This window comes from Oncorhynchus mykiss, chromosome 14 (genome assembly GCF_013265735.2).
Source record: "Oncorhynchus mykiss isolate Arlee chromosome 14, USDA_OmykA_1.1, whole genome shotgun sequence".
NCBI classification, from domain to species: Eukaryota; Metazoa; Chordata; class Actinopteri; order Salmoniformes; family Salmonidae; genus Oncorhynchus; species Oncorhynchus mykiss.
The window spans coordinates 6382317-6407049 of record NC_048578.1 but is presented as its reverse complement, the minus strand read 5'-3'; the positions used below and the strand labels follow the sequence as shown (position 1 = coordinate 6407049).

At 42.1% G+C, this 24733-nt stretch overlaps 1 protein-coding gene across 2 annotated transcripts in view; it reads left to right on the top strand.

Annotated features, from left to right (window-relative positions):
* Positions 1 to 3863: 3863 nt before the first annotated feature.
* The window catches only part of LOC110488623 (platelet-derived growth factor receptor beta), a 59467-nt gene continuing 38597 nt past the window's right edge, over positions 3864 to 24733 (top strand). Inside the window, exon 1 of one of the 2 annotated variants that reach the window (XM_021560909.2) lies at positions 3864 to 4270. The gene's annotated coding sequence lies outside the window, so the exon portion shown is untranslated. The remainder of the gene's footprint in view (positions 4271 to 24733) is intronic. The other variant, XM_021560906.2, reaches the window with a different exon arrangement.

Sequence of the window (24733 nt, the reverse complement as noted above, 5' to 3'; positions counted from 1 at the left end):
ACAGACAGACAGACAGACAGACAGACAGACAGACAGACAGACAGACAGACAGACAGACAGGAATGCTAAGCAGGCACACGCACGCACGCACGAAGCATGCACACTTCAGCTCAACAGGCAAGTCTGTCCATTGCACAACACAGGTTCCAGACATAAGCTTTGAGCAAAGCCAACTGTCTGAGCTTTAGGTAAGTCTAAAACTCTATTATAGCTCCCTGAAAAAAGTTTCAAACATCTGCAGAAAAGTTTCAAACCACAAAACGCTTTAAATAGAACATACTGCATATAGACAGCTGAGTTAAAGGAACTTGACTCTCGCTCTGTGCCAGAAATAAGAATCAGACTTTTTCTAATTCAAAGGTAGATTGAATTGTCTCTGTGGTTAAGTGTAGTAGTCCACCATAAACAGTATAGCATTTCACTACTGTACGTCTTGTAGACACATAAAGTGTAACTGGGGAAGTAATCAAAGAGTTCTAGCCTCTTTGGGCCACTTGTGAGACACTTACACGTGTCAGGAGCACTGCCTCTGGGCAGTTATGAGTTGTTATGCGTCCCCAGGCAGACCCAATGCTTTGATGTTCACCAGCCTCCTCCTGGAGTGAAAGATACTGTGGACTTAAGTCACTGTCACACCCTGACCTTAGTTATCTTTGTTTTCTATATTATTTTGGTCAGGTCAGGGTGTGACTAGGGTGGGTATGTTAGTTTTTGTATTGTCTAGGGGGTTTTGTATATATAGGGGTTTTGTAAGTCTAGGTATATGTAGGTCTATGGTGGCCTGAATTGGTTCCCAATCAGAGGCAGCTGTTAATCGTTGTCTCTGATTGGGGACTATATTTAGGTAGCCATTTCCATAGGGTATTTGTGGGTTCTTATTCTATGTTAGTTGCCTGTCTGCACTTCTCATATTTAGCTTCACGGTTCATTTTGTTCAGTGTTCTTTCTTAATTAAAGAAGAATGTATGCATATCACGCTGCGCCTTGGTCTCCTCCATACAACGACCCTGACAGTCACAGCTTGAGGCAACCTGTGGCCTACAGCAGGGGCGTCATGATCCCAAAAAAATCTGAGGGGGCACAAAATACGTGAGAATCGCTAGTGGGTGGACACCGGTAAAGTGGAAGATTTTGCATTTTTCAAACACCTGAAACCTATCTAGAGCCATTACGCTTAATGTCTAATTACGCATGTCTAAGCATACCTCTTGAGCTGTCTGTATCCTGAGTGGGTGTCCTTTTTAAAGAAACGAAATATGTTTCTCTGCATCTCTGCTATTATCTGCCCCCTGTGGGCATGATGCCTCTGGCCTACTGGGCCTCGCTAAATGCTGTGTCATCTATTCTTACGATGTCATGTAATACTTTATTATGCAATGCTAAATGTGGTTGCTTGAAGTGTATCCCACAGATCGTTTCACAAACCTCAAACAAGCAAGTCATTGATAACGTCATAACAATTATCTTTAAGTGTTTAATTGAGGCCAGTATTCATTCTTATACAGCATAATTCTCCCTTACTGTAACTACTGATGAGGATGGCCCAATTTCAGACTCTACACACATAAACCAATATATAGTAGGCAGAACTGCATGGCACCTTATCCCAGCTCGAATTAGTCATTTATTTCCATACTAAGCCTTCTATATTGTCACACACTGATCCGTTTCACCTGTCTTTGTGATTGTCTCCACCCTCCTCCAGGTGCCGCCCATCTTCCCCATTATCCCCTGTGTATTTATACCTGTGTTCTCTGTTTGTCTGTTGCCAGTTCGTCTTGTTTGTTCAAGTCAACCAGTGTTTTGTGTCTCAGCTCCTGCTTTTTCCAGTCTCTCTTTTCTCGCCGCTGCTGTTTTTGACCCTTGCCTGTCCTGACTCCAAGCCCACCTGCCTGACCACTCTGCCTGTCTGCCGAACTGTACCTTTGCCCCCCTCTGGTTTACCGACCTCTGCCTTACCCGGACCTGAGCCTGCCTGCCGACCGGTACCGTTGCCTCACCTCCGGTTTGCTGACCCCTGCCTGCTTTGACCTATCTCTTGCCTGCCCCTGTTGGAATATTAAACTATTGTTTATTCGACGTGGTCTGCATCTGGGTCTTACCTTCATACCTGATTTATATATGGGGTTTGACATTTTCCCTTTAACTACAAAACAAAACATATCCTCTCTTGACCACTCCCTAGACTACTTCCACTGTTGTGCCATTGTAAAAGCCATCCCCCCTTAAGTGAGGCTATGTCAATATGACTGTCGATAATTCACCAGGCCTCCCAACAACACATATGTGTCCCAGTCAGTCCATTGGCATTCTTAGCCTAGCCAGTCATAAGGCTTAGACTGACATATTTCTACCGTGATGGTCTGTCCCAAAAGAATAGCCGGCCTGTTTTTAATTGGAGGATGTTTAGACTGTTTGTCTTAGCTCCCGTCATCCTCATAGATAAGAGTATATGGGGAAGCAGTGAGTACTGTACAGCAGCCATGGTGTTACTATTACTGCTATTTTAAATGAGGATAGTTTCTACATCTGGTACAGTAGATGAAGAAGCAACAGCTGTAGCAGAGGGCTAATTTTACAGTGATAGAAGTTTAAGTAATTGATGTGGTAGTGGCAGCAGTGCAGCGATCTATGCAATGTTTCTACTGCACTATGTGCTCACTTTGGGCTTGTAGAGAACATGATAATATATATTCTAAAGTATTACAGTCGATTACTATTGCATTAGTATAAAACTGTGAGGTGGGCCCCACTATGCTCTGACTGGCAGCTCCTGTTCTGAAGACTATGCTGTTTTCCCCTCTGAACTCCATGTGTTGTGTTGTAACTGCCCTCTTATCTAACTACTGGGCACTCTACATCCCTCGAACTGCTGCTGCTGGGCATTCACATTGACTCAAACAATTAAAGGAGAGTATGGTCCAATTTGCCCCCTCATCGCTAACTCTCTGTCCCCCCTGTTCCCTCTCAGGAGGCCCTCTCTAATAGAAAGAAAGGCCTGAGTCAGCTGCTGGCTGGCGTTATGAATTTTCAGGCCATCCACTCATATCCTGGGAGAGGAGAAATTAGGAATCTGGCCAAGATTGAAAACAGGCTTGGGCAAGGACATTGAAAACACAGAGAGAGAGATATTCTTTCAAATTGAAAGCAGAGCTCCTTTGCACAGTACAAACCTGCTGTTTTCTCTCACTCTTTCACACTTTGTGTAGATGAGGTGATTAATACTGAACGTGAAGCTGGGTTATGTTACTAAGTGAAAGACTTGTTTTTAGTTTATTTTCTATAGCCTAGCACAGGCTTGCCAAAACATGTTTTCTCCTGGAATTGTCCCTTTCTCTCACTTTGTTGTGCTTGTTTTGAGTCTTAGATGCAGATGCAGTCCGGTCCTGTTGCTAGTAGTGACTGTCGGAACTGCTTCAGTTCAGTTACACCTCACACAAATCACATCGGTGGTGAACCTTAGAACAACAAACACAACCTGATCCATCTGTTTGACTCTCCGTCTTCCCCCTCTGTCTACCCCTCTTCTCGCTCTCGATCTTGCTCTCGCTCTCTCAATTCAATTTCATTGTCAAATTAAGGGATTAATTGGCATGGGAATCACATGTTAACAATGCAAAAGGAATTGGAGTAAATAATAAACAGGTGAAGTTAATAATACATCTCTCTCTCTCTCTCCTTCTCTCTCTCCTTCTCTCTCTCTCTCTCTCTCTCTCTCTCTCTCTCTCTCTCTCTCTCTCTCTCTCTCTCTCTCTCTCTCTCTCTCTCTCTCTCTCTCTCTCTCTCTCCATGTGTCAAAGCTTCAGCAGTGGTGGTTCAGGAGCACTGGCAGTCTCTTCTGGGTGAGAGACAGTATTTGTTTCTGTTCGCTATTCGGCAGAGCAGTGGGCTGGCTTTATCAGTGTGTGTGAGAAGAGAGCAGAGGAGAGCAGACCAGAAGAGAGGAGACCCCCTGTGCTGTGATTTGACTACATAAACAGAGAGCTCAGAGCCGTACCTCCTCCGGCGGACTCCCAGGACACTGAAGATTAACCCTAAACCCTACAGTTCTGCACTTCAGAGGGATCTAGTCCAACCCTTAAAAACACAATTGGCTGGAGACTGTTACTAGAGACTGTTACTCTGAAGGCAACCAACCAACTGGATAGAGCACGTCTTTGACAGAAAGAGAGAGTGAGAGAGCGAGAGAGAGAACTAGACACACTCACAGAGATTGAGACTTGATCATGTTTTAGGAGCCAAGACACAGCCGAGAACTGGTACACTGAAGGTAAGAGGGTTTTGTTTCAGCTTGGCTCTTTCTTTTTCTTTCACATTTACAGTTTTTCTGAATAATACATTTTTGGCAGCTTTAATAGAGCCTATTATTTACTACTGGATATGAAAGATGTATAATTTCAATCTGTTGGGGTGAAATCCCACTACGAATAATTAAATTACATGGCTGTCTATCACATGTAGCTGTCCACAACTGGATAATTCCATTTTCCTAACATATTTTTGTTGTTGTAATGATTCATTGGTAATTGATTCATTTAGTTAACTTTGTGTATTTAATGTCATGGAATGGCTTGCCAGACTTACACTATTGTGTGTTTTTTTTGTGTGTGTGTGTTGGTGGTTTGTGCTGTTTAAGATTGAGGAGGATGATTTTATTTTATGAGCATGGCCTTATTTCTACTACTTCATATTGGATGACAGGTCGAGAGACAAATTGGATTAATCAAGGTGATAGAAAGTGACACATTCAATACCGTCTTGCACACTCTTGCCGGCATCCAGCTGATCTATGGCGTAATCATTAGTCCGAACAGTTGCAAACAAGAGTTTCTAGACAAATTCAGGTAGATTCATCCCCATTTTGTTTGCTTCCATTTAAGAAAAGTTTTCCAACAGAATCTGTCAAAAAAGATATACCCCTGATCATCCGCACACACAGTTCCCATTCATAGCAGCCACATACAAAAAGCATCATCACTTTGCTCATTGTGTAAGTCCTTTTATCTACACACTTTCCTCCTCTCACATTTTCCCTTTGCTTGTGGACTTCAATGCACACAAAAAACTTTCCAACCCAAACGTTCATACCATAACTGCAAACCAGTAGACACAGCCTAAATCATTGTCGCCATATTGGCTAACGTCATAGTCAACATGGCTTCTAAACCAACTACAATCACACAGTACAGTGTACATACAGCAAGCAGTTTAGGAGTTACACAGGTGGGACGAGGTGGCAGTAAATTATTAAAACCAAAAGCCTGACCCTGACTTGGAAGAGTTCCAGTGTTGGATAGCCTTAGCCAGCTAGCTAACATAAATAGCATTCCTCTCTGTTTGAGCTGGGTGTTTGGAAAGCTAAATTAGCTAGCTGCATTATCTAGCTAAGAAAGTGAAAGTGAAAAAAAAATGAAAATATAGCTATTTATCTCTATCGCAGCTACTTCTCCTTAATTTTTGAAGCAATGAATTTGTTCAAAACTGTTCAACTATTGTCTTTGTCTCTCTCACCACATTTTATGCACTGCACTGCAGTGCTAGCTAGCTGTAGTTTATGCTTTCATTACTAGATTAATTCTCTGATTCTTTGATTGTGTGAACAACATGTCAGTTCATGCTGCAAGAGATCTGATAGGTTGTAGGATATTCTCCGGATGTCGTCATATTACTGTGTAAGTCTATGGAAGGGCGTGAGAACCATGAGCCTCCTAGATTTTGCATTGAAGTCAATTTACCCAGAGGAGGTCGGAAAATAACAGTCCTCTGGCTACACCATGGTGCTACCCCAGAGAGTGCTGTTGAGGCTACTGTAGACCTTCATGTGTGTTGACAAGTGAATACACTGATTATAGAAAATATTAAGAACACCTCCTCTTTCCATGACATAGACTGACCAGGTGAATCCAAGTGAAAGCTATGACCCTCTCATTGGTGTCACTTGTTAAATCCACTTCAATCAGTGTGGATGAAGGGGAGGAGATAGGTTAAGAAAGGATTTTTAAACCTTCAGATGATTGAGACATGAATTGTGTATGTGTGCCACTCAGAGGGTGAATGGGCAAGACAAAAAATGTAAGTGCCTTTTGAACAGGGTATGTTAGTAGGTGCCAGGCGCACTGGTTTGAGTCAAGAACTGCAACATGGATTTTTTATGCTCAACAATTTTCTGTGTGTATCGAGAATGGTCCACCACCCAAAGGACATCCAGCCAACTTGACGCAACTGTGGGAAGCATTGGAGTCCACTTGGGCCAACATCCCAGTGGAACACTTTCTACACCTTGTAGAGTCCATGTACCGACAGGGATGTTCTGAGGGCAAAAGAGGTGGTGCAACTCTTACACACATGCACACGTGCAAGTGCACACACACACACGCACACACACACACACACACACACACACACACACACTCTGACACTTTGTGCGTCGGTGCTAAAGGGGCTATTTGTACAGCTTTCTCAACTCACCCTTGGTGAACCACTGGTCCTCACCAGTGAACCATTGATGCCCTGCAGCCCTGGTGAATGACCTTTACAGAATCAATCTTCTACGCATAGACAGGGGAGCCACTGACAGCCATGGAGCCATTATCATAGCATAGCATCATTCACGTCATAGGAGTCTTCAGTTGAGGATACAACTCTGTGTTTTGTTTTAACCACATACACAAATACAAACAGATGTAGGATCTTAATTTGACTATTGTCACAGCAAACTAATCCCGCAGCAACCGGATTTAAATGTTAAATCCATTATTTTGCTTGATGGGTGGTTAAAAAGTAGGCCACATGAAAAGTGCAATACTGTTAATATAATCGTGTGTTAGTGTTTTCAGTGAATGTATATACATCAAAAAGCTAATTTACATTTCCTGTGGTGCAGGAAAAATCACAGGAACAAAAGAGTGATCAAATTAAGATCCTACTGTACATCTAAGTATTATACATTATACTATACTCCGATTTAGCCTAGTCCTAGACTGAAACAGGATGTGAATTCTCCATTGAAAAGGCTTCTTAGTTCTAGACAAGGCTTAATCTGGGGATTTTTTTGCTTTGTCATTGGTGAGCATGTGTCATTTGTAAACCAATGAGTTGTATCTGTGTCAGCTGAGCAGAAAAGAGAGAGAGAGGCAGACATTTCTACCAACATACTCTACTCTCTGACATCCTCACAGACAGACTTAATCACTGTGGATGTTTCAGTTATTGAGCTGGCATACATATTACATACCGTGGGGTTATAGCAGTCATTTAATCTCATAACAAAGACATGTGTGGCATGTTGATCTTTCATCCAACAGATGTTGTGGACCTGAGACTGATGTTCTATGACTATGGTCAGATGCTAGAAGCCTTTGGTATACCAATGCTCTGGCAATGGGTTGGTTTAGGTTGTAGAGCCACAAACAGACAATGCTCCCGCACTGTAATGCAGATGGATCTGTTTGATACAACCGATGTCAGCAGGACATGTGGTTTACTGTTCACTCCTCATATCTGTCTCTTCTCCTCTGAAGCACAGTTTTACTTTTATCATGTGTAACCATCTTGTCACAAGCTGTTTTGAATGTACATAAGACATATATAGCCTGTTCTAATGATCTTTAAAAATTATGTTCGTACCATTGTTTTATGTATCGCTTTATAATTGCCATTCTAAGTCGTTCGGAAGTTTAATTTTAGGCAAGTTTGGAACATTGTGGGGATTTTCTTAGTGTGTCAGGGGGCTGGTATGTTGGATAGAAAGAGAGTTCTCCCTGTGCTGTTGTAGTGCTACAGCCTTCTCCCCTCCTTTCCTCTCCTCTCGTCTCCTCTCCTGTCCCCTCCCTTCCCCTCTCGTCTTCTCTGTCTGGCAGTAAAACTAATCCTTTCGCTGTCATCAGCCGTGTCCTGGCTCTCAGAGCTGCCTGCATGCCAGCCAAAGTGAGAAATGCGATTCACGTTATGACCATGCAGAAGACATGCAGTGTATCTGATTAAACAGGCGGCTCACAGGCACTAGCCCATACGGTTTGAAGTACCAGTGTGGTAACTTATAGCTACAGGCTTTGCAGCACATTGAATAAGGCCTATGATTTGATCTTTTCAATCCAAAATCATAAGTGTTTGGAATCAAGCACAGGCACTAATGCTGTTTAGATTTGTTACTAATAAATCAGAATTCTCTCAAATAATTGTATTTAAGTGGCCTTCATGAATAGATCATATAGTATACCTGCTTTAGAGACCATACAATGATTACAGAGTTGGCCAAGCGGTGTCCGGGTTAGGTAAGGGTTTGGCCGAGGTAGGCCGTCATTGTAAAATAAGAATTTGTTCTTAACTGAATTGCCAAGTTAAAATAACGTTTAAATTAAATACAAATAATAAAGGGTTTAAACCTGGCACTTAGCTCTCCTTCTTGAAGTGTTGCCATTCTAACTTGTACTACAGCTATAGTAAATATAGAGATCAACACTGAAAAGCTACATCTTCGTGCTATTGTCAGAACACATTATATAAATAGTTTACCAGTCAGTGGTCAATAATCCATTGATTCCTTATGCATCATCCTTATAATTCTGGACCAAGAAATAGCCACTGTAGTAAGGCCATTGGTGGCTGAAACAGCCTGCTACTCAAAGCCTCCCTCTTTCTCATCCTCCTCCACCTCTCCCCCTTCCTCCACCTTGATGCAAACCATGCCACTGACAGAGTCATTAGAACATAGAACACTTAATGAGTTGTGAGGAGTGCTGGGCTAATACATCCTGTCCAGGTCTGGCCTGCACCACTCCTCCCCCTCCCACCTCCCACTCAACAACACTACAAGAAGCAGCTGCATCATATCTGAGAGAGGGTGTGAGCGCTATTCAGCCAGCCACTCTCTTTGGAGGACAATAGAAGGGTTCCGTAAAAGCTTCGTAACAGAGTAATAAGGCTTCATAAGAAAGTGAAGCGCATCCCAGGAGGTCAAATGTATTGACAGCGAGAATTCGTCATAACAGTGTCACAATGAACGTGAATGGTGAATAGAGTCAGTTTGACTATTCAGGCTGTAGTGGGCCCATTGAAAACAATGCTGTTTCCTCTGGTGCTGTCCTTGGTCCAACTAAAACATGTCAGGGATTTGTTCTGGTCATACAAACTGGGAAGGAGGGCGAAGGAAAACATGCTGTAGCTCTCAGACGTGATAAGACCTTTCACACGAAGGAAAACAGAGAAAAAATAGTCCTTGGCTAGAGTGAATGTATCTGGCTTGCTACTCTGACTGTGTGAATTTGAAAGATAACCGCTAAACTGATGATACTACAGTGAACAAAACTAGCTTATGTGTAATTACATTTTCCCTCCTTAAAATCATGACTGAAACTACCCATGAGTCTCAGGGATGGAAATAGAAAATCACCACTGTATGAGTATCTCTCATTAAAACACTTATCAACAAACATGAAAATAATAAACTGAAATTCCTCAAAGCAGGGTCAGTTGACCCCCATAGTCCTGACCCCACTGCAAAGCTGCTTTAATGTTCAAACTAACAAACTTTACAAACTTTTTAAAAAATCTCCTTTTCCTTCCTTTTTTCTCTCCCTCTCGGCTGTGTTGTTGGAAGCCGCCAAGGAAAACGAGAGGGATTTAAAGCCAGTCAGAGCTGTAATTGTATTCAGCTGTTTCTTTTTCTCTTTTTCTTTCCTTTTCTTGAGGAGTGTAGGCGTCCTCTATTTCTCACGGGGAAGGGGTGGGTCTGTGGTGTGGGGGGGGGGGGGGGGGGGGGGTCTGCTATTTCCTCAAGTGTTTGAGTTGAGAGGTGGGGATAAGGGTTGGGGGGACATGGGTGTTTTACTTGCCAGATGGGGAGGGTTTAGTGGAGTGGGTTGGGGGTGTAGGGGGAGAGGGTAGGGGACTGGGGCAAGTTGTCAGTGTCTAACCCTCTACATCCGGTATCTTCCCTAGGAGTGGGAAGAGTTCACCAAGGGTTTTCGGTTGTCATTTTACTGGAACTCTGCCCTTCGTCTTTTTATAACATATTATCATTGCCTGGTGATAATACTGGATGTTCTTTTTACTCTATGTCATAGTCACTGGTCTAGATTTTTTGGGGCCTTGATAGTAAAGGACAAACATTTGATTATAGGATAATAGTTTTTATTTTGACAAATGCTTAATGAGACATTGAATAAGAGCTACTTTGTTAAGTGTTTTTTCCCCCTCTTTAAAGCTTTTTAAGCCTTTTCCCTCGTTTAGTTTTCCAAATGAGTTGCAAACGAGATCATTAAACTGATATCAAACGTGAGCCACATCCAACAACTACCACACTTTTTACCACTGGTTTTTACCAGGTCCAGACCCTCAGTTCCCCGCCTCCCCTTAGCCTTCTCAGTATCATTTACAGTTTCATTTAAACAGGATCTAGCCAGAACCCGCAGCTTCCCAAATAAGAAGTCTGACACAGCTCTGTTGAGGTAGGGCCCTTCAGACATCAGTCACTGTTTACCCATGATAATCCAACACCACTGCGTTGCATTTCAAGAAGCGGAGAAAATATAGCAATGGACATTTGCTGTTATATCAGTTTCACTGTAGTTTCCTCTCTCGTTCAATTAACATCTTGTTCTGTGACGATAGTATAGCGATTTAGGGGGAACAGCTGGAGTGGTGTGTGAATCAGCGTCCCCTGGCATACACTTCCCCGTTACCACCTGTGCCATGAAGGTCCAGACCTCTTGGCAGAAGCTGCAGTATACTTACTGTACACACAAGGAAGTTAACTGTTAGTCTATAGCCTCTGTGTGATCCTTACTGAAGGGTCAGTAGTTTAATTGCAGGAAAGCTAAGATCTATTAGCCAAGGTAGCGTGGTGTTGTTCTACAAGGATATAGACTTGGTTGGTTCTATAAACACAGTTCCAGTTCATTTTCCGAAGAGACTGTGACACAGTGTCAGACAAGTTTCAGTAGTGGGAAAACATTTCTGGTATTTCCGCGATGGTGAAGTATTTTTATTTCATCTTTGTTGTCTGGCACATAAAGCTGTTCATGCAGCGACCCTAATAATAAATGAAGAAATAGGTCAATTCAAGAATGTTAAACAACTGTCATGTAGATGCATCTACAGTAGAATACATCTGTGTTCCAGTGACATGTTGTTTACACTTTGGTTGTGGATGGAAAATGCCCAAAGGCTTGAAATGTTACTTATTTCCCCTCTCACAGACTGGAAGATACTCTACTGTATAGACCACACACCCAGTACTAAAATAGAGAAGACTTATGGTTATGCACAGTACAGTTTGCACAATATGCTGAAGATACTATATATCTGGACTGAAATCTCGCAAAACATTCCCTAAACAATATATTACAATATTCTAGAAGTTTTAAATAGCTAGTGCTATCTCGTGAATTTGCAAAGAAGAAATTGGCTAACTTAGCTAACGTTAACGTTGTTAGCTATTTTGGCTATAATGTCTTTACACGTTAGCTAGCTAACGTAGCTAACTAACTTACGCTCTACCACCATCTCTACGATGGACAACATCTTCTCCTCCAGCTGGTCCACATGAATGGTCTAATGAATGGCAGCATTCGCTCGAAACAATGCTTTTAATCATGGCATGGCTGTTCATCGATTACAGCTCAGCATTTAAACCATAGTACCCGCCAAACTTGTCATTAAGCTCGAGACCCTGGGTCTCAACCCCGCCCTGTGCAACTGGGTCCTGGGCCGCCCCCAGGTGGTGAGGGTAGGAAACATCTCCACCCCGCTGATCCTCAACACTGGGGCCCCACAAGGGTGCGTTCTCAGCCCTCCCCTATACTCCCTGTTCACCCATGACTACGTGGCCATGCACGACTCCAACTCAATCATCACGTTTGCAAACGATGACTACGAAAATAACCTCAAACTCAACGTCAACGAAACAAAGGAGATGATCATGGACTTCAGGAAACAGCAGAGGGAGCACCCCCCCTATCCACATCGACGGGACAGTAGTGGAGAAGGTGGGAAGTTTTAAGTTCCTCGGCGTACAGGAGGTTGAAGAAATTTGGCTTGTCACCAAAAACACTCACAAACTTTTACAGATGCACAATCGAGAGCATCCTGTCGGGCTGTATCACTGCCTGGTACGGCAACTGCTCTGTCCACAACCGTAAGGCTCTCCAGAGGGTAGTGAGGTCTGCACAATGCATCACCGGGGGCAAACTATCTGCCCTCCAGTACACCTACACCACCCGATGTCACAGGAAGGCCAAAAAGATCATCAAGGACAACAACCACCCGAGCCACTGCCTGTTCACCCTGTTATCATCCAGAAGGCGAGGTCCATACAGGTGCATCAAAGCTGGGACCGAGAAACTGAAAAACAGCTTCTATCTCAAGTCCATCAGACTGTTAAACAGCCATCACTAACAGAATGGCTGCTGCCAACATACTGACTCAAATCTCTAGCCACTTTAACAATTAAAAATTGGATGTAATAAATGTGTCATTAGTCACTTTATACAATGCCACTTTATTTAATGTTTACATACCCTACATTACTCATCTCATATGTATATACTGTACTCTATATCATCTACTGCATCTTTATATTTACATATTCTTATTCATTCCTTTGCACTTCCTTTAAGGTAGTTGTTGTGAAACTGTTAGATTCCTTGTCAGATATTACTGCACCGTAGGAACTAGAAGCACAAGCATTTTGCTACACTCGCATTAACATCTGCTAACCATGTGTATGTGACCAATAAGATTTGATTTGAGCTCCCTTCTTCTTAGCAGCCAACTTGATGTCGGACTTCTTCTTTACGGCGTCACTGTCCCTTGCCATACCCCCGATGGCAGAGACAGACTCGGCCACTCTCGCCCATCCTCTCTTTTTGGTCTTTGCAGTGACCCCGCAGTTATCAAGTCTCCCCAACAGCAACCTTTTCCTGGCTGCTATTTCCTCCACCATCACTTCAATTTCTTTCCTTGGTTATCAATTTCTGATTTTGATATAGCTAGTCTGATGGCTATAATGTGTGAAACATAACGAAATAACCAAATCCGATCATCCCTGTCACATAGGCTTATTTATTGGTTTCTAATGTCAATGCCACATTAAGAAGATACTTTCGAAGTTCTTAAGAAAGATTTTTACGAAGTTCCTAAGAAAGTTCGTAAATGCAATTCCTATCTTATGAACTTCCTATTTTTTTTCCTTAAACTTCTTACGTTTTTTCATAAGTAATGTTTTGTGAATCCGGCCCCAGGAGTCTTGTCTCAGGAGAGTTTCGTCACTCTGTGAGGAACGATAGAAAAATAGGTTTATTTTAAAAAGGACAATGGATCATTTTTTTCCCACATTCTCATTGTCAGAGACTGACTCTGTTGTCTAAAGAGAACTACACAAAAAGCTGGAGGATGACAATGATGTGTAAACGTATCTATAGCTACCATATTAGTTCTGTGATTTAGAAGATGTCCAATTCATGTATAGTATGACCACTACACTAGTGCTTTCAGAGCATGGTTCCGTAATGGAAGAGTAGACCACAAAATTGGAGAGGTTTGTTTTGTTCAGGACCATGTCCTGCACACGTATTAAGAATAGGCAATACCCTCTGTGTTGAGTAAGCTTTGTGTCTGTTCTCATATTCCCTTTGTTGTACTGCTCACTTTGTTGTGGTGTTGTGTCATAAACTGTGTTCTGTCCATCAGCATGTCCCTTCTCTGTTTTGTTTGTATCATCTGAGTTTGTGTTCTATCCATTGTTGTGGTATCTCTCATTCTTCTATTCCACATTGTGTTTGATCTTGCTCATTCTGTCCCTAATTTTGTCATGCTTTGTCTTGTGTTTTCCTGTGTACAGTTGTCTGGTCTATGTTAATTTGTCTGTTTGATCCTGTGTTTTGTCTGTGTTGCACTGTGATGCGCTCTTCTGTCTCTGATTGTGATGTGCCATTTTTTGCGTCATTGTGTTGTGTGTCTAGATGTGTTGTGTTGCACTGTACTCTGTATCTGGTTACGTTGTGTTGTGCTTTACTATGTGTCTGGCCAGTGGTCTTGGTGGTCTGCAGCATCATGGTTGAATCACTCCTTCACACCCACACATGGGAGCATGTTTCCCCATACAGGAAGTGAAGACTTTCCAGCTGCGCTCAAATAAGCTTTTTGGACCAAGTGTCTGTCTTTTGTTATTAAATGTATTTTTTATTCTTTCAAACACTGTCTCCCCGCTTCCCCTTGGGACACACTCAGTAAGGCAAATGCTTGGTTGCAAATGTGATTGAGAAAGTGGTTCCCACCTCATGTGCTGACTGCAACATCATAGCCAGATGTCTAACTCAAACACGGACCAGTATGGATAATACCCAGAGATTGAGCATGAAGGCTGCTGAGGAAAGTCAGTTTACACACTAGCTGTGTCCTGCGCGTGGGCCGGGCTGCCTGGGGGGGGTGACACTAAGTGTGGTGGGGTTGGTAGTGAATGTTGGGAAGGGTCATTCAAACATGAGATTTCCAGCATCCCTGGGAAAACTCACGCTCTGAGAACACACTTTTAACCCCCCCCCCGGTTACTGTTACAACCTCAACAACATTTTTCCGGAAAGCCCAAATCACCATTCAACCACTGGCAAAATCCCCTCACTGTTTCTAAAACACAATGACATTAAACACATACTACCCCTTGCTAATCGGGAACCTCTTGTGGTGGACTGTCATTACAATTGCTTCACGAAAACCTGGTCAAATTATGTTTGTAGTGTAGCTAGCCACTGAATGGCTCTGAATTCACTGTCATCATGCAGTCAAAGTTATAACCACTTTTGTATCTAAATTAGTGCTCTCAAATCGTCAGATTGGAGTAGTATAATTACCATTGCTAACATTACATTTTGAGAAAACATGTTATATTAAGTGGCTATCTAGCTAGCATTTGGTGGTCAATGAGACTGAGAGCTAGAAAACAACGTAACAAAAGTACAATTTTGGATTTGAAAAATATTCCATCATTTCAGAAAAATATTCCTTCATTTCAGGAATTACAGTATCAAGTACGCCTTTTAATTTTTAAAAGAAAACTCTGTTTTTGCCACAGCCTTAACTGCCATTAATGTGATTTTAAAAGTAGATTTCACCACTGCTCTTTAACTGTATATGTCCATTAATATGTTACTAATATATAATAATATATAATAATTTACTCACTACATGCAAATGCAAGCATTTCTGAATCTTACCGGTAGAAACGGGCCATCTCCATTTACTGGTATAAGCAAACCACAATATACAGAATTCACGATTTCAGGACAAATTGCCACCCCTGCCAAGGTGGATCCATTTGAGAATGGGAGTCAACAGGTATTTAACTAGCTAGCAAACTACATTTGTTTATCTTAACCAAAGTTGAGCTAGCTAGCTTTCATAATATGCTGGCTAGATGTTCCAAAGCAAATCATTGTAATTAGCCAGCTGCTATCTGGTGATGTGATTTGTAACTTTGCAAGCTAACTTTAGCTATGTCAGAGTACGTTAGTTACAGCGTACCGTATCTAACCGTTAGCTAGATAACTACCGCATAGGCTAACGTGACTGGCCTATATGTTCGATTTACAGGGTCTGATCCTATCAACATCTGCAGCAACATCAACATCAAACTCAGCACTAGGAACTAGTGTTTGCTAAATCTTACCAAAGTCACCTTTGCTAAATCTTTCCATGACTCCACGATGATCAAATAAATATACTGGAGCTAGGCGTAAACATGGTCTGTGTCTTGTTGTTGTGTTTATAAGTAGGGTACAACTTCTACTGTAGTTATCTGTATTATGGAGGCGTATTTGATAGTTAATGCGAAGCTTAATTTCTAAATTGGAAAAAATCGAAGTTATTAGTAAGGAGGGGATGGTGTGGGTGACTGACTGGTGTCTGTTGGGGATGGATATTTTGTGGGATGGTTAGTCAGCACGATCTATTGACACGAGGGCGATGGGTGGATAAAGTACCTTGTTTAAATGTGTATTGATGGGGACAAAGTGGTAAAATCTTGGCTAATCACTAACTTGTGTATGTCCTACTGACTAATCCTGCCGCTGATGATGATGACGACCTTGACACCCGCTTTAGTAGTACCGATCCTGTAGACCCATTGGATTTGGATTTTTATTTCACCTTTATTTAACCAGGTAGGCCAGTTGAGAACAAGTTCTCATTTACAACTGTGACCTGGCCAAGATAAAGCAAAGTAGTGCGACAAAAAACAACACAGAGTTACACATAGGATAAATAAAAGTAGAGTCAATAACACAGTAGAAAAATCTACATACAATTGAAGTCGTAAGATTACATACACCTTAGCCAAATAGATTTAAACTCAGCTTTTCACAATTCCTGACATTTAATCCAAGGTAAAATTCCCTGTCTTAGGTCAGTTATTATCACCACTTTATTTTAAGAATGTGAAATGTCAGAATAATAGTAGAGAGAATGATTTATTTATAGATATTTTTTTATTCATCACATTCCCAGTGGGTCAGAAGTTTACATACACTCAATTAGTATTTGGTAGCATTGCCTTTAAATTGTTTAACTTGGGTCAAACGTTTCGGGCAGCCTTCCACAAGCTTCCCACAATAAGTTGGGTGAATTGTGGCCCATTCCTACAGACAAGAGATGGTGTAACTGAGTCAGGTTTGTAGGCCTCCTTGCTCGCACACACTTTTTCAGTTCTGCCCATACATTTTCTATGGGATTGAGGTCAGGGCTTTGTGATGGCCACTCCAATACCTTGACTTTGTTGTCCTTAAGCCATTTTGCCACAACTTTGGAAGTATGCTTGGGGTCATTGTCCATTTGGAAGTGCACCAGTCCCTCCTGAAGCAAAGCACCCCCACAACATTTTTTTTCACCTTTATTTAACCAGGTAAGCTAGTTGAGAACGAGTTCTCATTTGCAACTGTGACCTGGCCAAGATAAAGCATAGCAGTTTGACACATACAACAACACAGAGTTACACATGGAATGAACAAAACATACAGTCATTAATACCGTAGAAAAAAAACAAAACAAAGTCTATATACAGTGAGTGCAAATTAGGTCAAATAAGGGAGTTGGTGGCGAAGTAATTACAATATGGCAATTAAACACTGGAATGGTACATGTGCAAAAGATGGATGTGCAAGTAGAGATACTGTGGTGCAAAAGGAGCAAAATAAATAAATACAGTATGGGAATGAGGTAGATAGATGGACTGTATACAGCTGGGCTATGAACAGGTACAGTGATCTGTGAGCTGCTCTGACAGCTGGTTCTTAAAGCTAGTGAGGGAGATCTCCAGCTTTAGTGATTTTTGCAGTTCGTTCCAGTCAGTGGCAGCAGAGAACTAGAAGGAAAGGTGACCAAAGGAGGAATTGGCTTTGGGGGTGACCAGTGAGATATACCTGCTGGAGCGTGTGCTACGAGTGGGTGCTGCTATGGTGACCAGCGAGCTGAGATAGGGCGGGGCTTTACCTAGCAGAGACTTGTAGATAACCTGTAGCCAGTGGGTTTGGCGACGAGTATGAAGCGAGGGCCAGCCAACGAGAGTGTACAGGCCTCAGTGGTGGGTAGTATATGGGGCTTTGGTGACAACAGATAGCACTGTGATAGACTACATCCAGTTTGCTGAGTAGAGTGTTGGAGTCTATTTTATAGATGACATCGCCGAAGTCAAGGATCAGTAGGATGGTCAGCTTTATGTTTGGCAGCATGAGTGAAGGAAGCTTTGTTGCAAAATAGGAAGCCGATTCTAGATAAATGTTTTTATTTGAGATGCTTAATGTGAGTCTGGAAGGAGAGTTTACAGTCTCGCCAGACACCTAGGTATTTGTAGTCAGAAACTCAATGTCATATGACTGGCAAGGAACAAGGCGTATCGCTGTAACCTGGCTGCTGTCATTGCCGGAATGCCTTTCTTTGGACTGAAAATGGAACGCAACGGCTGGTGATCTGTAACCAGTGTGAAACGCTTGCCATATTGGTATGCGTGGAATTTCTTGACGTCCCACACTAGCGTCAGTGCTTCTTTGTTGATTTGTGAGTAGTTTTTCTCTGCATCATTCAATATTCGTGATGCAAATGCAACTGGCCTCTCTGACCCATCTTTCAGTGTGTGTAAAAGGACGGCCCCTAAGCCATAAGGGGACGCATCAGAAGCCAACTTCACTGGCAGTTCAGGGTCGTAATGCATCAGGACCTGTTCAGATGTGATGAGCCGTTTTGCCTCAAGAAGTTTATTTTCACACAGTTCTGTCCACCGCCATGTTCTATTCTTTTCCAGGAGCTGATTTAGAGGCTGGAGTACTGCTGAAAGGTTTGGGAGGAATCTTCTGTAGTAATTGATCAGTCCCGTAAAATATCTCACTTCTGTGATATTTTGTGGTCGTGGTGCCTGTACCACTGCCTCGATTTTGTCTTGTGTTTTGTGCAATTCATTGCGGTCGATTTCATGTCCACAGAAAACAATCTTGTCTTTGAAGAACTCACACTTCTGTACGTTTGCCTGTAGACCATACTCTTTCAGTCTTTTCAGGACCTCTTCCAGGTTAGCCAGGTGCTCTTTGTCGGTGCGTCCTGTTATGATCGTGCCATCCAGGATACACTGGGTTCCTGGGATTCCTTGCAAAATCTGGTCAATTGTTCATTGCCAAATGGCTGGGGCTGATGCAATGCCAAAAAACAGGCGGTTATACCTGTATAGACCTTTGTGTGTGTTTTTTGTCAGGTACTGTTTGGAGCTCTCTTCAACCAGTAGCTGCAGGTAAAGCCTGTTTCCGATCGATTTCACTGAAGTGTTTTCCACCAGCTAGTGCAGCAAAGATGTCATCCAGACCTGGCAGGGGATATTGGTCCACATGCAACATTGAATTCACAGTTACCTTGGTGTCCCCACACATTCTATTAATCTAAATCACTGCCACTGTTCTCTGTTAGTGCATTCACAGACCCTTTAATTTTCTCAGTTTTCCTGTTGTGACTGAATTTTGCTCTGCATGCTCTTTGAATGTGCCCCCTTCTACTGCATTTGTGACAAATTTCGTCTTTGAAACGGCAGTCCTCTGCTCTGTGACCATCTCTGTCACACCTGTTGCATTTGTCGGCCACACGGGGGCGCTGTCGGCTGCGTGAACTTGTGCAGGGAAGTTTGTGATAGGTCAGTATTTATTTTACTTTTCAACTCAAATGCATCTTCAGTCGCGATTTTCATAGCCACAGCAATTTCAACAGCCTTTGCAAACGTGTGCTCATAGAATCAGATCTCACGTTTTTGAATGTGTTCATGTTTCAGTCCACAAACAAATCTATCCCTTAATGTGTCATTTAGGTTCTCTCCAAACTGGCAATGTTCAGACAGTTTCTTCAACTCTGCTACATATGTACTAACACCCTCCCCCTCATTCTGATCTCTCTTGTGGAAACAAAAAAGTTCCGCGATGAGGAGTGGTTTAGGTGATAGGTGATTTTGCAATATCTCCACAATCTCTGTGAATGTTTTATTTGAGGGCTTCAGAGGGGCAGACAGATCTCTTAGCAAACTGTACGTTTTTGGGCCAAATAAACTCAACAACGCTGATACTATTTTGTTATCACCAATGTTGTTTGCAATGAAGTACTGTTCCAGTCGTTCAATGTAAGTTGCCCAGTTTTCTTGCGTGTCATCAAACACATCTATTTTCCCGATGCTAGCCATTCTCTTTACCTCCAGCTCCACGGGTCTTTGATCTGTCACCCCGTTCTCGTCAGCTCTCCCCTCGTCGTCACTAGCTGTTGTGCTACAGGGTCAAAATCTTCCTCTCTTACAGGGTCAAAAACTTCCTCTCTTCCTATGAGCTCCATCTGCATTCGTGATGCACACTGCAGATAATCATCCTCGTCGCCATCGTAGTGTCTTAGCTCTTATTACTTATTTATATAATAAGAAAGACTGAATACAAGAAATTGAACTGGAACTTCACATTTACTAAAACGAGTTAGTACCAGAATAACATAGAACAACACTGAGCATGACCAAGGGTGCTCCATTCTTAAAGGGGACATCAGTAATTAACAGAACCGAACATAACATATACTTTATTTACTTGACCAGGCAAGTCAGTTAAGAACAAATTCTTACTTACAATGACGGCCTACCAGGGAACAGTGGTTTAACTCCCTTGTTCAGGGGCAGAACAACAGATTATTACCTTGTCAGCTCGGGGATTCAATTTAGCAACCTTTCGGTTCCTGGCCAAACGCTCTAACCACCAGGCTACCTGCCGCCCCATATACAGTAAAAGAAAAATATACAACTAACGCCTATAAATACTACAGTTCTACAACGGGACTTGCATACACCATACTTGTTTGGGGTTGCTGCGTGGTATTCGGAGTCACTTTGATACAAGTGAAGATTGTTATGGACCTTTCACATCTCCTCTTGAATTGCAAAAATGGCCCCAACAACACACGCAGGCAAGGGGATTTGGTGTCCTGTGCCTAGCTTCTCTAAAAAACTCAAAAAATAATATAATAATAATAATAATAATAATGTATTTCTACTGTAGCAGCAGGATGCAGAATATTACATATCTCACAAACACACGTTAGCTAGCTAGCTACAGTGCCTTGCGAAAGTATTCGGCCCCCTTGAACTTTGCGACCTTTTGCCACATTTCAGGCTTCAAACATAAAGATATAAAACTGTATTTTTTTGTGAAGAATCAACAACAAGTGGGACACAATCATGAAGTGGAACGACATTTATTCGATATTTCAAACTTTTTTAACAAATCAAAAACTGAAAAATTGGGCGTGCAAAATTATTCAGCCCCCTTAAGTTAATACTTTGTAGCGCCACCTTTTGCTGCGATTACAGCTGTAAGTCGCTTGGGGTATGTCTCTATCAGTTTTGCACATCGAAAGACTGAAATTTTTTCCCATTCCTCCTTGCAAAACAGCTCGAACTCAGTGAGGTTGGATGGAGAGCATTTGTGAACAGCAGTTTTCAGTTCTTTCTACAGATTCTCGATTGGATTCAGGTCTGGACTTTGACTTGGCCATTCTAACACCTGGATATGTTTATTTTTGAACCATTCCATTGTAGATTTTGCTTTATGTTTTGGATCATTGTCTTGTTGGAAGACAAATCTCTGTCTGAGTCTCAGGTCTTTTGCAGACTCCATCAGGTTTTCTTCCAGAATGGTCCTGTATTTGGCTCCATCCATCTTCCCATAAATTTTAACCATCTTCCCTGTCCCTGCTGAAGAAAAGCAGGCCCAAACCATGATGCTGCCACCACCATGTTTGACAGTGGGGATGGTGTGTTCAGCTGTGTTGCTTTTACGCCAAACATAACGTTTTGCATTGTTGCCAAAAAGTTCAATTTTGGTTTCATCTGACCAGAGCACCTTCTTCCACATGTTTGGTGTGTCTCCCAGGTGGCTTGTGGCAAACTTTAAACAACACTTTTTATGGAAATCTTTAAGAAATAGCTTTCTTCTTGCCACTCTTCCATAAAGGCCAGATTTGTGCAATATACGACTGATTGTTGTCCTATGGACAGAGTCTCCCACCTCAGCTGTAGATCTCTGCAGTTCATCCAGAGTGATCATGGGCCTCTTGGCTGCATCTCTGATCAGTCTTCTCCTTGTATGAGCTGAAAGTTTAGAGGGACGGCCAGGTCTTGGTAGATTTGCAGTGGTCTGATACTCCTTCCATTTCAATATTATCGCTTGCACAGTGCTCCTTGGGATGTTTAAAGCTTGGGAAATCTTTTTGTATCCAAATCCGGCTTTAAACTTCTTCACAACAGTATCTCGGACCTGCCTGGTGTGTTCCTTGTTCTTCATGATGCTCTCTGCGCTATTAACGGACCTCTGAGACTATCACAGTGCAGGTGCATTTATACGGAGACTTGATTACACACAGGTGGATTGTATTTATTATCATTAGTCATTTAGGTCAACATTGGATCATTCAGAGATCCTCACTGAACTTCTGGAGAGAGTTTGCTGCACTGAAAGTAAAGGGGCTGAATAATTTTGCACGCCCAATTTTTCAGTTTTTGATTTGTTAAAAAAGTTTGAAATATCCAATAAATGTCGTTCCACTTCATGATTGTGTCCCACTTGTTGTTGATTCTTCACAAAAAAATACAGTTTATATCTTTATGTTTGAAGCCTGAAATCTGGCAAAAGGTCGCAAAGTTCAAGGGGGCCGAATACTTTCGCAAGGCACTGTATAACACAGGTGTAGTTACTCAAAGACTACTAGTAATATGAGTCATGAAGTCAAATTCATTCCTTTACTCTTCGTCATCATCATCAAATAATTTCTCCAGTTTAGCTGGGAAAATGTGGCGCCATCTAACTTGATCTAACATTTCTCCAGTATTGCCCTTAAGCCTAATGAGATGCACTGAGGCTAGCTAGGTCAACATTAGCCAGCTAGATAGCTAGTTAGCTATAGTATTAGGCTACAGTACATTTTGGGTATAGCAAACAGAGCTACTAGCTAACTCAAATTGGCTAGCATTGGCTAGTAGCGAGCCCCGTTATGGCCAAATCGACCAGGAAATGATACTGTACTGAACAACACTGCCTCATGTGAAAAGAGAGCTCAGCTATATTACTGTACTGAACAATACTGCCTCATGTGAAAAGAGAGCTTAGCTATATTGCTAGCTAGCTACCAACAGCAAAACAACTTACTCATTTATCATTTGCCTTCCTGGTCCAACTGGTCTAGGCTGCTGATCTTGCAGGTTCTGAAGAATGTCTCAAGCACACTGATATCCATATGTGCATCGAAGCTTTGTTGGTCTGTCACAAACACACATTCCATGGGGTCTGCATTGGCTGTCCATGAACGAATTCATTGCAGCACAGACATTCCTCTTCTGTCGACATGGCTGGACAGCACCCGCACAGGCACCACCAGTCTGACTGTAGCTCCCCATCGCTGCTTCCTGTTCTCACTGTCTCAACTCCTCTTCTCTTTATTCTGGCTCAAATTAATAGGGCAGTATGTCCCTATGTTAGTATGTAAAAAGAACAGCTCTTCTTGGAAAGAGGAATAATCAGAAGCAGTCATTGTAATTATTTAGCTGGCCATCTCGGCTAGACAGTGCCCAGTAACATAGCTCCTGTGAACCTGTAGAAACTAGTACCACCCCCACTTTGAACAAGCCTGCCTTCGAAGGTGAGAACACAATTGGACATGGAAGTAGGGCTCCCGTCAGGCTGTAGTCTTCACAAATTCAGGGGAAATTAGTCAACCTAGATATCCTGCAATACCGTGGCAGATAGGAAAATCGTTGAGACAAGTCCCTATTGAACAAGGACAACCATATCTACTCTCTGCTAGCGTGGTCGTGCAGTCGGAGAACCCCCCCCACCCCCACCACAATAAATGCTACAAAACATGACTCCATTCATTTTCAGATCAGACAGCAGACTCTCCCGTTGTGAAAATACTAAAATACCGCTATGGTGCATAATTCTGTCTAATTATGTAGAGAGACTGGAAAACACCCCAAATAGTGTCTAGCGGTGAAGTTTCCCTTTAAACGTGAGCTTGTCCAAGGTGTCGGACTTGACGAGAGTTGCTATCCATTGGAGCACTGTGATTGGTTGCCCACAATTTTGGGGCAGGGCTTAGCGATGTGTCAATTGTAGCATCACAAAGGAGAACAGAACAATGCTTACCAATGCTTACCAACAAAGGATGATTGTGACATCACAAACATACTCCATACTCCCCCTGGCAACAAATAGTGGTTACTGTGGTGATTGTGACATCACTTTGACCATTGTCCAAAAGGTTACTCAAAATTGTGTGTTTAACCTTTTCACACGTATCAACAAATGGGTGTGATCATTCTGCAGTGGTCCCTGCAGCATCCGCTCAAACCGGTTTGATTGGAACGCTTATTTAAAACGTACAGTTTCGATTGAGGCAACAGTCAGCATTTCAGCTAGCCACACTGTTTTTTTTTTCAGAAACATTTTGCACAAACACAGTCCTTACAAAGTTATGTCCTGAATGTGGCAAGTTTATTTTTGGATGCAATGTTCAGACATTCACAGAAGTAACAACAGCATACACAATCATCCAAACCGGAAAATGTAAGCTACGTTAGTCCTAGAGCTAACTGAGGCAATATTGATATCATAACACTAGCGGTCATAAGTCTCAGCTGACAGAAATCACAATATGAATTAGCTAATAGCAATTACTATTTATAATTCATCACATCACGGGTGAGCTCAAGATTGATCTAAATAATTGAGTAAAACACTTTCTAGAAATCGAGGGAATGACGATGGGTAGTTTGTGCACGCCACCATGTTTGTTTTTTGCGTCAACCAAAGATAATAAGAGGAGACAAGAGGAGTTTGGTCTATTTGCAGTATGCATGTTGAAGGGGGTGTGTAATCTATGATCATTCACTTCACTTCACTTCATTCACTTCTGGAAGTTTACCCGAAAGATGAGTGAACCATTCCTTCACCTCATTATAACATCTTTGGTTTGACAGACGTTTACGTGACACCCATAATTCATTTTATAATGTCAACAAACATGGCGCCACACATAGATGGCAAATAGCTTAGCATTAGCTCATTATAATCAGTACAACCTTCAAAAAAGTATTTTACACACATCATAGGTGTCCATTACAATCAATGCAATAATTGGAATGCATTACTTGTTACCAGTACTTCAAAACATGTGAATAAAACTG